Source organism: Aythya ferina (assembly GCF_964211825.1).
Source record: "Aythya ferina genome assembly, chromosome: 3".
NCBI classification, from domain to species: domain Eukaryota; kingdom Metazoa; phylum Chordata; class Aves; order Anseriformes; family Anatidae; genus Aythya; species Aythya ferina.
This window is the reverse complement of record NC_140298.1, coordinates 3,804,127-3,816,715: the sequence shown is the minus strand read 5'-3', so window position 1 is coordinate 3,816,715 and position 12,589 is coordinate 3,804,127. Positions and strand designations below refer to the sequence as shown.

General features: G+C 43.6%; 2 long non-coding RNA genes across 3 annotated transcripts in view; one reads left to right on the top strand and one right to left on the bottom strand.

Annotated features, from left to right (window-relative positions):
- Positions 1-12,589, top strand: part of LOC311434342 — a 155,472-nt gene that overhangs the window by 89,746 nt on the left and 53,137 nt on the right. For both annotated transcript variants that reach the window (XR_014691413.1, XR_014691414.1), the window contains 2 exons: positions 4,831-7,010; positions 7,605-7,712. This is a non-coding gene — a long non-coding RNA (uncharacterized lncRNA). The remainder of the gene's footprint in view (positions 1-4,830; positions 7,011-7,604; positions 7,713-12,589) is intronic.
- LOC311434345 lies at positions 3,450-12,560 on the bottom strand. The gene is made up of 2 exons (XR_014691417.1): positions 12,503-12,560; positions 3,450-4,059 (listed from the first exon to the last, which is right to left on the bottom strand). It is a non-coding gene; the product is annotated as an uncharacterized lncRNA (long non-coding RNA).

Genomic DNA, 12,589 nt, shown 5'->3' with positions numbered 1-12,589 from the left:
AATGTGCAGCACCGAGCACAGCAGCTCCAGCCGAAACCCTACGAGTGGTACCGTGGTGCAGAGAATAATTAAAAATCTGCACTCGTTTCCCAGATGAGATACACTCCTGTAGTGTGTAAATCAGTCACAGTCCTGAAGGAATAATCCAGGCAGGATAATTGCGCAGGGGAAAGGCCCCAGGCGTGATAGGGGTTTGCATTAGCAATGCCTTTTCATCCATCTGTCTTCTGACCAGAGCTAGAGAGGGCCAGAATTTGACTTATAAGGATGTTTTGATCAACTGATTATTTTAGTGACAGAGCTCCTGAAGTATACATCTACACATACGCAAGATATCTTACTCGTGTACAGGAACAGCCAGGAGCCAGAGATTGAAAGGTTCCTTTCTTCAAAGATTAATCTGTTTAGGATCCACCAGTTCCCTTATAATCCTGGAGAATTTGGCCATCGGCTTGACTGGGGGAAATATCTCACCATGAGCGATTATCTGCTGAGCACAGTGGAAGCAGAAACAGGCCAGAGAAGAATCTGACTCGGAGCAGACGTAAAACGAAATCGTTTATTGGTATAATGTCATTAGTTACTGATTAGGCTAAAGATTTGAAGAGCACTGCCCGTGATCAGCATTTGGTTGTGCTGTTCAGGTGTGCTAGGAGCCCTGCACCACACCTCCAAGGCGTATCCCATTTTTTGGAGTCATATGGGGAAGGTTAAAGGTGCTGAAGATGACTGGTACCAAAAAGTATCCCTAGTATGAACGTGAAAACAATGCAAGGGCAAATACATTTTTCCTGCAGCCAAGTGCATTTTTTTAAGTCCCATGTAACATATGTGCTACTACCAACTACGCCGTTGAGAAGTGTATTCTGTTTGGTGCTGTGGAGGAGAAAGAGCCTATGGCAGAGTCCACCCGTGTATTTTCTTTTTAAGATCATCTAAACTTTATTGAACACTAAGCGCAGAACTGAACATGGTTGGTATTGGCACTCTGGGGCATCCTCTATACCGAAGTCTCAGTTTCTTATCCCATTCTGCCTGACAAATTTTGGGGTGTTATTTTGCCTTCTAGATAATCAGATATCTTTTGACATCTGGGAATTTAATTAACAGCTTTTGCATGTATTTAAAGCAAAGTAAACGTTCCCTGAGCCTCTTGATGGTGAGGAGCAATCTTATTGAACACTGGCACCTGTCACATTAATTTGTACAAAGTTTGTGATTTATCTTAAAAGAACACATTACACAGTGGATTTGGAGGAGTTAAAGGGAATCTGCAGGGTGACTTTAATCTTTATGTCTTTATATACTTGAGGGCATTTTACTGCACCTCTGCACTGCTTTCACTACACAATCATTTTCTGCTTTAGAAATGTAGCCATTTGGATCAATAGCTACAGTACAATATATTGTGCTTCTGATGGCAGCCTCACAGGACAGTTAAGAAGCACTGTAGTAATTTCGCAAAATGCTTGGCTACGCTCTGAAATATAGTTTTAAAAGTAAAGTTGGCAAAACATGCGCTGCGCAAAATGTACAAGAGCTCTAATGAAATTGTACTTACACTACTTACTTTTATTAAAACTAAATTAGGAAAAATGGGATGTAAAGGGATGTTCCTTGCTTGAAACGTGGCTGTTTTAATAGGAAGCGTTAAGCACTAAGGACCAGGCTATCTGCCGCTCCGAATTTGTTGCAGCAGTAGTTTTAAAGTCCTGTGGAACAGTGCTGGCTTGTTTGGAGGGATTTCTGAAGGGGGAGGTTTCTAACTAACGTGATGAGTGTGTGTTTTCCAGGACTGCTTTAAAAGAAAGGAAACGAAAAAGGACGTTAGGAGACATTCGCTCAGTACACGGAACAAAAAATAAAAGGGGATCTAAAAATATACATCCCTTAAAGTGTTAAAAAATGTATCCTTCACGTTGCGGATTTTACAGTAAATTCTTTATCTATAAACAAACCGGGTTATCACAGCTGTTTATTGTACTGCTAGCCCTGATCCTAACCTTTATGTCTTTATTGCTTACATACCATTCCCTTGTTTATACGTCTGTACCAGCCTGTGCCCTTGAACTTGGCCCCCGCGAGCCCTGACCCGGCGCGCTCGCTCGCTCAGGCGGGTCACGTCGGCACTCGGTGAGTGGGAGATGGGGCCGGCGGGCAATTAGCAGCCACCCCAGCCTCCTGGTGGCCACACTGCCCACAGGCCTCGGTGCTGCAGCCCCGGCACCCCGGCCAAGCCACGGGTTACGGCAGGGAAGCAGAAAGATAGAGCAAAAGGGGGCAGGGGGAAAGGACAGAGGGGATCCCCTTTGAAGGGCTCTTCCTGCCTGGGTGCCAGCTGCAGCGCCTGGCAGAACCGCCCCGGAGCAGCACTGGGGGTCGAGGAGCTGGGAGCTGTGCTCTTCAGCCTCTGTAGTTTTTTTTTTTTCCTCCTCTGGCTGATAAGCTGACAGCCAGGCGTGCCTTGTTCTGATAACTCAGCAAAGTTTGGTTTTCGTGCAGACAAACAGCCCGTGCCCTCCAGCATCCTTGCCAGCAAGGCTTGAAGGGCAGGACGGAGGGGTTAGCGAGGGGATGAGTGGGGTCGGGGCTGCAGCTGGGACGATCTGCCTTCAGATCGGTGACAAACTTCCCCAGGAAGCCAAAAAGCGCGTTGCAGAAACCCCGATGTCCCGCATGGCGGATTTCAGGGCATAAAGGATTTTGGCTCAGCTCGATGGGCTGCGTCAGGGTGTTTGCCACCGAGAGCACAGCCAGGGTGCGTGGTGGCGTGAGCCCAGGAGGTGGGCTCCCCAAAACACGGGCAGCACCAACGCGCTGGGACAGGCTGGTGTCGGTGCGTACGGTGAGCCTTCCTCACAGCTCCTCACAGAGGTCACACCGATCCCCGCTTCGGTTAGTAGAACGGGATCGTCACTAAAAACAAACCTCCTGGTGAAAACATCTCCGGGTCTGAATCGAATCCTTCATTTGCTACTAAAAATAATGTCAATGAATGGAAGAATTCACCAATTCTCCCAGGGAAAAGAAAAGATGATCCCATTAACCTACATTACAGCCATCACCATTAAGAGATACCATTAACCTGCAGTTCCCACACTGTCTTGTCGGAGATACTACAGTCATCCCTATAATTTCGAAGACGCTACTGTCATCACTGTAATTGTGTGGCAACTCCTGGCGAAAGCTGACTTTTTAATAGGCAGTACTGCAGCCAAGTACTTGGTGGATTATAAGGCCCAATCCACATGTCCTTGCAGGAGTGTTTTGGCTGTTCATGCGAAGCCTAACCCAAACCGGGCTGCAGCAAACGCAGAGGCGGCTGTGCACATCTGTGGGCTTTGGATCAGGGCTCCAGAATAGGATCGGGTCCCCCACTGTATAAAATTATAGGATTTTACTGCCTTACAAGGTCACAAGCAGTCACAATAGATCAATACAGAGGCTGATACGAGTATCAAGAGCTTTAATGACATAATATCGTGTTGTAGAAGATGTTGTTTCACTTTCTGAAGTAACACATACGTTTTCGGTGGCTGTTCTTCACACATTTATTGATACTCAGCCACTGAAACGCGAGTGCTAATGAATACCCATATTTGGTGGATAAGTTTAACCAAACACTACTAGTTGGAGAATCGGAATGTTACTGTTTAATATAAATTATATATATATTTACATATACATGGGCAATAGTCTACTCTCTGAATAAATTCTGTTTACTTTACACATTTAGGCTTCTATTACTAGCGTTCTGGTGAGTTCAGTAATCAAATTTCCTTATATCCAGAAGTGTGATTTTTCCTCAGCTTTTCACTTTATGCAGTCTTTGTATCTACCAGTCCAAGATGTTGTTTTGTTTGTTCTTGTGGTTTTGTTTTGTTTTGTTTTGGATGGTTTGTTTGCTTGTTTTCCTCAGAGGAAGGAACTGCACAGAAGTCAGTGTAGTTTCGCAGCAAAGGAGCCGGAGTGGTCCTCAGTACCTCATAATTTGTCTTACTTCAGGTTCTTAATGTGGCCGTAAGCCAAAAATTCAATCTCTGTGCCTCAGTTTCGCATCTGTAAGGTAGTGGTAATACATACATTACTCTCACGACTAGCTTGAGGATATATTCATTATTTGCCCACTGCCCTCAGGCTCTGGAGAAGAATGGTTCCAGGGGAGGCTTTCACTGGCAACAGGCTGTTGGGAATGCACGAATCTCACACAGTCTTAATGCTGGTACCCAGGGGAAGAAATCTCCTTTTTCCTTCCACAGCAGCTGGAAAGAGTTGAAAAGCTCTTGGTAACATCACCAAAGTAAAAGAATTTAGTGAGCTTCAGGTATGAAACTAGACCAGGCAATACAGAGTCCAAGGTTGTAGGGTCTTGTCCTCATTGGGGTGCTTAAAAAAAGGCAATAAATAACATTTTCTGACTAAATGTGCTTCCTACAGTGCAGCTCCAGTTGCATAAGGGTTAACCAAGCCCTAAGAATGTGGTTGATATATTATCATAGTCCTGATGGAGCCATCAAGGAGTACCAGGCAAACAGCATGTATTTAAAAATGAGCGGTTCTCATACCCTTCCACAAGAGACTTTTATCTTTTTTTTTTTTTTTTTTTTCTACCCTGGTCTTGTTTCTAAATTTACTACCTAGAAATATTCTTAAATCTAAAATTAAGAAATTCTTCACTTTAAAGGCTACAGTAAAACAGAAGTTTTGTTCATATGTAAAGCAAAAAATAATAATAATAAAAAAAAATAATCACCCAACAAATAATAAGATGTATATTTTTGTAACAAGGAGTCAGATTTCTAAAAATCCCATTGTATCTTGTAATTTCAGATGAAATGATCCAGTCCTGGGATAAGCAGCAGAGGATGCTGACATGTAGTGATGTGCGAACTCCCCTGTCTGAGCTGAGTATATTTCTACCTTTGCTCTAATTATGAATCACTCGATTCATGTCAGACCACTCACATTTAAGTCAAGCTTTCATGCCATTTAGACAGGTGTTCTGTAAACACGGGGAGAAACACAGGGTGGTATCTGGAATGAATGGGATGGCTGCCTGAGTGGCTGTCTGAGTCCATGTTCTGTACGAACAAATTAAAAGCAAGAGTCTTTCATGCTAAATTTGTATGGCCCTCTCCATAAATTGCTCAATTTATTTGAGTATTTTCTGGTGGTGAGATGTTTTGGGACATAAAAGTTGATAAAATGCATTAAATAAAACACTACGAGTCAAATTTAAGTATAAAATGCAATTTTTCCTGTGTTGGGTTTGATGTTCTTAATTTAATCCCTGGTGGACAGTAGTCTGCATTACAAAACCTTCACACATAATTTGGCACAGTTTGGATGATTTGCAATCTCTCCCTCGCGCTGTCTGCAGAGGATGCCCAGAGCAGATCCTGCGTGGAGGCTCGGTGACCTCTCCTCTCTCAGGAGGGTGGTCTCCTCAGGTCACCATTCAGGTCATTTCTGCAGCAAAGTAAGGAAGCTTTGACTGTTTCTTTGCTTGTGTGGGTAAACAGAGGACTTTAATTTCCAGCGCTACTGGTCCCTAACCTTCAGAAGCTAAGCAGTCACTGAGGGGGATGGGGAAGAGATGCCAAAGGAAAGTGCAGAGCAAAGAATGTAAAGAATTTTTCTTATCTGTGACAAGTTTCTAAGTGTGTTTGATTATGGTAATAAGGATACCTCATTAACAAAGGATTTTAAAGGCATGTACACCATTGATAATCAGCCCTGGCCAAAGTACAGCATACATTTTTAACTTTTTTTTTTCTTTTTTTTTTTTTCAATGGGATATGTTTGAAATCTTGCAGCACCGTAGTGCGAATGTGGAATTTCACTTGATGCTCGAGGGTGGGGCCACGGCAGCTAAGGAAGGAGCTGTATCTACCGAAGATAAAGTCCCTATTGCCCGGCAAGAGATGATTGTAAAACATGCGCAATTCCCCATGCTTCAGACTCTCCCTAATTGCAAATCTGCTCATTGTTTTAACTTATCTCTGCCAGTGCTGTGCTGAATTAGTCTTTTGGAGTCCCTGAATGGGATCAAGGGAAGAGAAGAGGAAAGGAAGGATGGGAATGAGGGTGAATGAGAAACAGAAGAAAGCAAGATAGCCAGAGAAAAGGAAAGGGGGGCTGGGAGGTGTTAAGCATAATTGCCCTTTGGCTTCCTGTGAAATTGTAAAAGCTTTTGAACACCCTTGCTGAACCAGCAGTGAGAAAGTATCCCCGCTGCCTGGGAGGCGTCTGGCCTGGTGCTGGAGGGGAAAGGAAAGCAATGGAATTTAGCAGGGATTTAATTCCCCTGGGCAGCATTTTCCCCTGGGCAGACCCCCACCGCTTCCCAGGGTGGGCCCTGTGAGTGCCCCTGCCCCCGAGCTCTGTGCCTGCCCCCCCGTTAGGTCTGTTGGGGTCCCCCAGCTCCCCGCCTGCGGGGTAGGAGACCACCACCTCTGCAGCCACCCCTTTGTTGGCTGCCTTGGCGCTGTAATGGGCAGCTGTTGTCACCAAAAAGGGGTGCATGGGAACTCACTCCAGCTGCACCTGATACCGGGAGTATTCCTGATTTTTGCATCCTGATCTCCCAGTGAATATATAATCTACAATAGCACTGTACCCCCGCCATTCTCCGGACTTCTTATTAAAAAATTTCACCATCAGACTCATTTGGACCACGGAGAAGCTACTTCTCGCCCCGTGCGGGTTCCTTCTTGCCCTGAAGCTGATCTGTTCTGGAAGAAAACAGCACCATTCATCTTCTGAAGAAAGCTGGACCAGGACTGTTGAGCACATAGCAATAGTATCAGCCCCAGGCTGCAGGGACACCCCAGGAGCAGAAGGGCATCTCCTGAACCGAAGCTGCGAGTTGCCACAGCTTCATCAAGGGCTACAGCTAAGGCTGGAAGAAACTAAGGACCTCCAGCAAACACTGCAAGGGAGTTACCACAGCCCTGTACACAGGCCCATGGCAATGCTGCTCTTAAGCGAGACTTCAGTGACAGCAAAATGTGAGCAAAATGAAAGCTGCCTACGCACAGGGCTCTTCAGGCATTTTCTAGGTGTAATAGTTGGGTGCTGGCTGCCCAGCCCTAAATGTGGTAGATATAACTCCGTACTTCTTCCTCTAATGCCTTTGGGTTGAAAAACACATCTTAATATCCACACACCTCTAATAAACTAAAGCTGTAACGAGGCCTTTTCTATTTGTATTGCTCTTTTGTTGTCTCCTATGCGCATTTACCATTGATTTTTGCCAAACTCCCCTATACTGTAACTATGCAGTTATAAACTGGTGTTATTGAGGGGAGCTGAGGTGGAGAGAGAGGATAGCCATAAAAATTACTGGTTGCAAACAAACACTGCAGCTCTATTTGGGCATTTATCAGCAACACCTGGAGATTATTGCATACAACCTTCCTAATCAGTAAATCAGCCAGCCACCAGTTGTTTCCTTAGCCACATCAGACAAAAATGTAACAGCTGTTTAATTTTTTTTTTTTTTTTTTTTTTATGGTAGGAAATTCATATCCTGAATCATTGATACCTTTATTTTGTAACCTGCTGCCGTTGATTTTTTTTCTCTTTTATTTTCTCTGATTCAGTGCTGCCTGCTGTGAAGGACGGGATGTCTGCATGCGCGAGGGCCTGACATCATCTATCGGGATGGTGCCTGCATGGCAGCCAAACAAAACTCTCTGGAGCTTTCCGAAGTAAGTTGGGGCATCCCTTCAAGTACTAGGTGGAGTGGGGAGGCACTTGTTAATGCGAGCAGGAGCCAAAGGAAGCACGACACGGAGCTGAAGCTTTGCAAGCTCTAGAAACTCTAAGGCGAATGGCTTTGGTTGGCTTGAGACTGTGCAACAGCCAGCTACAACTGAATGCTTTATTGCCGTCTGGAAGTGTTTATTTTCTGAACATAAATTCAAGGGACAGATTCAAGGCATGTCTAGAAATAAAGCATATCATCATGTGAGCTAAGCTGACAAGGACAATTTACTGTACCCTGCATTCATTCTGGGCCAATCGGAAGAGAAGAGGCTATTAACATCCTGAAATTCCCGCTGTTCGGCTCTCCCTGTCCCTTCACTGAACTCGGGAATGGCATGTATTAACCCCTTGAGGGCCTCCTGTGCACGGCGCACATCCAAAGAAGGGACACTTGTTTAGGCCTGGTAGACATATGCAGTATGTCCAGCTCTTATTGACAGCAACAGAGAGCTGCTTTAAAAGCCATGACACGGCCTGCACTGTCTGGAGGCCCAGCACAGGGTTAACATCTTTCCTAGAGGCAGTTTCAGTGCTGTAGATGAGCATTGACTTACTCTGTTTAAATACGAGAGTTCACTGGTCAGCTTGACCTTGAATTCTCTTGCAAAGGCAGGAACAAGTTGACATACTGTTCGTGTTTCCAGTGGCTGCAAAGTTCAGGGAATACAACTCAACTGCAGCTCACATGCCATGAGCATCACTTAGAGAAGAGAAAGTTAATTTCCTACTTTTTAAATTGTGCCAGCAAGAAAAGTAACAAAACCAGAAGAGAGTCTGAAAATAAAACACAAAGGGCACGACAGCAGGAATTGCAGAGGAAAGGTGCCATTCATAGTCAGGAACGTGTTATAATAAAATCCACAAGCAAAAGTCCACAGAGGACTGTTTGCATAGCAGCATTACAATATCTACATGTGTAAATAGAGGGAACAGCCTTTAAATCCATCCACATTGCAGCAGTGACTGTTGGTTCTTTTACCTGCAGCCACACTGCTTGAAGTATTCCTCCTGACTTCGTGGATGTCCTTGTATAGGACATCACGATCAGCCCTATTTGAACATTGCAGCTGAGGGGAAAATAATAATTTGAGTTTGAATATGAGTTTTCTGTGTACTGCACTGCAAAAGGGCACTATTGTTAAGTTAACTGGTCTCCAGCTCCTTCTTTTCATCCTGCCCTCTCTCTGCAGGGTAGGCAGCCTCATTCAGCACAGCAATTCTTTCCTGCCTCTTGCTTCCAGTGGAAAGAGCACCTATGCGCCTCCAGCCCCTGTGTAAGAAAACATAAGCTGGAGCCTTACAGAGTGCGTGGGGAAAGGAAAACCTGGGAAGAAAACTGTATCAGCTCTTCCTGGTTTTCTTTTAAATCAAGTCTGGCTCACATGTAGCCCCGTGAGGCTGAAGGCATAGCACACCGAGGCACCCCTGCAGCCACAGAGCTATACAGAGAGGCAGGAGCACAAGCAGGACTAGACACTGGCTCCTGGGTCATGGTCAGCTCCTCAGACAGCCTCACTATTTGTTTATTATTCTGCCTGAGAAGACATGGAGTAAATCCACACATATTAAAACCCACACCCGTTCTGCCCCCCTCTGCTCTGTTTTGTCCCATTTTTCATTGGGCTTTAGTCATTCCTCTGTATTTTGGCACAGAGTTGTGCAGCAGGGTCTCTCTACTATATTGGTATAATGTTCACAGCTGTAATCAAAACATTTGTTCTCCTATCTTCTCCCAAATCACTTGGGATCTCCTTCTCCCACTGAGGAGCCAGTCTCATTCATTCCCTGGCTTTTACACATAGCTCGAGTATTGCAGCCTGCAGTGCTAGACCAGAATAATATAAGAACCACAAAGAATCATTATCTGAAATGGCATATTTTATGCTCTTGTGTAAGTTTTCCTAAGGGACTTCTGAATGTCCTAGTGGGTGATGGTAAAGACACCAAGGACTCAGGGTCATGGGTTTCATCTTTATTACAAGCCCTAAAACACTCAGCACAAAGACAAAGCTGAGTGAATTAGCGTTTTCTGAAAACTAAGATACTATATTGTCCCACCAAAGTCCTTTCAAAAATCTCTTTAAGAGCAGAGTGGCTTGGGGGCTGAAAGGATCCGAGTACTGAAATTCATCTTAATCTTCTATTACTATAGAAATGTTTCTGTACTTTAAAAATACACTTGCTATTTCTTACTTTTAGACTACCCTAATCTCAAATTAGCCTTCTGAGCAAAGGTCAGGAGTGCAGGTCTTATTGGTTCAATTAAAGGAAATAACACAAAATCACACAGGCTATTGCTGAAGTCTTTGTCAACAACTTCCTGAATATTGAGAGGCTGCTCAGACATGAGCTGTCTATACAACCAGATAATGCTGTTATTAGAAACACATTAGTGTGAGATTTTTTTTTTTTTTTTTAATATACATGGCTAATAGATACATTCATCTCATAGCTTTCACAGTCAAAGTCTTGGACTAGTGCTTCTGATTAATTATTAATGTTTGTCTTCTCGTTCCTTTTTTCAGTGTGTTTACAACTTAGCCTTCTCTCTCTCCCTCTCTCTCTCACTCTTTTTCCCAAAATGCCTGCATATAACAAAGCTCAGATAACTACACTAGTAGCTGCTGTACTATTGCTTGTGAATGTCCTTAATAATGATGAAATGTTAAGTGTAATGCACCAATAAATATTTTGGAGTTAAGGAACTGCAGGTATCTGGGGAAGTCACTTTGTGTTAACATTTGATATACTGATGTTATATTGATGAAAACTAGGGCTAATGCATTTGTGTAAAGATCCCCCTTTTAAAGTGATTTTCCTTTCTTTCTTTCTTTTTTTTTTGTTTGTGTCCTTGTGCCTGAACATTTGACCCTGGGGGAGTAGGATGGAAAGATTGTTTAAACAGCAGAGAATTGTTTATTTCAATTTTCTCCCTCTTTTTTTTTTTTCTCCTTTTTCTTTTTTTTTCTTTTTTTTTTTTTTTTCTTTCTTTTCTCCAGTTCACTTTTACAGGTAAATCACTTGCAATACAGGAGAATCTCAGAACGTTCAGAGGTTTTGGGGCAGGAAACGCCTCCCCTCCCCCAGAAGTTTGCATTCAACCCTAAATTTATCTGAATGCTGTCATTTCCCTGCTTTTCCTTTTCTACCTCCTTCACTACATTCCTCTTTCTCCCTCCCCATTCCCAGCCACCCAGATCTTATCCTTTCCTTGACCTGCAGCTCCCCCTCCCTAGCCTTCCACCGCTCTAAAATGTCCAGAGGCTACAGCTACCACCTACAGAGGTGGTAGCTTTTCCTGGTTTTATTTTTTAGTTTTTATTCCTGTACTATTCTGTAGCAAGAAGCGTTCTACAATCCTTTACCCTCAGAGGCTGTCTCCATCAACAGAAGCTAACAGCAGGTCCAGTGGCCCGTGAGACAAACAGGCAGCAGTGGTGCCCAGCAGAGATGGTCAGGCTCGCTCACAGCTTGCTTGGTGCAAGCACTGCCAGAGATGCAGCAAAGGGCTTGCTTAGGCTGTCACTATTTGTTTTAGGTAAAAAGAATTCCAGAATAGGTGCAGAAGTAAAGCCAAATTTCCAGCCTGCTGCCATTTTCTCTGAAACGTTCTGTGTATTTGCATCACTTACCACTGATCTTGAATGGTCTCTCCTGGTAGGGAATATTTGGAGTTCAGCAAGATTCCTCTTCCCTCCCCCCCCCACCCCCTTTTTTTTTTAATATTGTAGTCTTGCACTGTGACTATTCTAGTTTTTCCCAGAAGTGGCAGGCAGCCAAAGACTGGAGTCATTATTTGCAAACTCTAAAAATAGAGTCAAGATTTATAGGAAGAAAACAGATATGTCTTGTTATAAATCCATGAATAAGGATTGGCACGAGCATAACGGTTTATTCTTTTTTGATATTGCTTATTGTAAATTGCGCTCTATCTTTCTGGAAGATACACTAGATAGTTACAGTACAAAAACATTTCCTTTAGTTGAAAGTGCTGGAGAGCTGCAGTTTATTTATTGTGAAGACTTGATTATTCAGAGGAAGTGATAAGAGATGAGGTAGCCCCGGGGAATTTTGTACATTGTTGGGGTGGACGGTTTGTTATAAAGAAAAAAAAAAAAAAAAAAAGTATTAGTGATCTTCTGCAGGTCACTGCTGATAAAAATTACATTCAGCAACTCTTTGCCCAGCATAAAGGTGCCTCACAAGTTGCACTTCTGGCTAATATTGCTTGTTATTATAAACCGTGAACATCACCTTCCTGATCTCACTAATGTTAATAACACCATGCACGCTATCTCCTGCCTCATAGGTTCTGTTGGGGTCAGCAATGGGAAGGAAAAAAAAAAAAAAAAAGGAAAAAGCACTGAGAGAGAGAGCAAGAGAGGGAGAGACTTTCACAAAGAGTTAAAAAGGCCTGATGAAATCCTTACAATGTACACCATATGGCTTGACATTTACCAGATTAGTTAAACATTTCTACTGGGGATAAATATTCCTGCACATCGATGTAAAGAAATTGCATGAGACAAGGGCACATACAGCATATTTATGCCATGGAGTAATCTTTTTTTTTCCCCCTTTGCTAGCAGCATTCAAGGTACTGAACTCGCAGGGGCCAAGTATACTAAACCCAAATTAAGCCCCACTCCTGTGCACTCCTGAGCTGCTTGTTCATGTGGCTGCAAACACAAGCCCCTCCCAACCTCACCCCCAACACATGTAAAACTCTCACCCAAAAAACTTCCGAATGAGCAATCTTGCTGTAAAAACAAACAAGCAAACAACTCTGTAGAGAGGCTAAAACGTTAAAGTTTGTCAA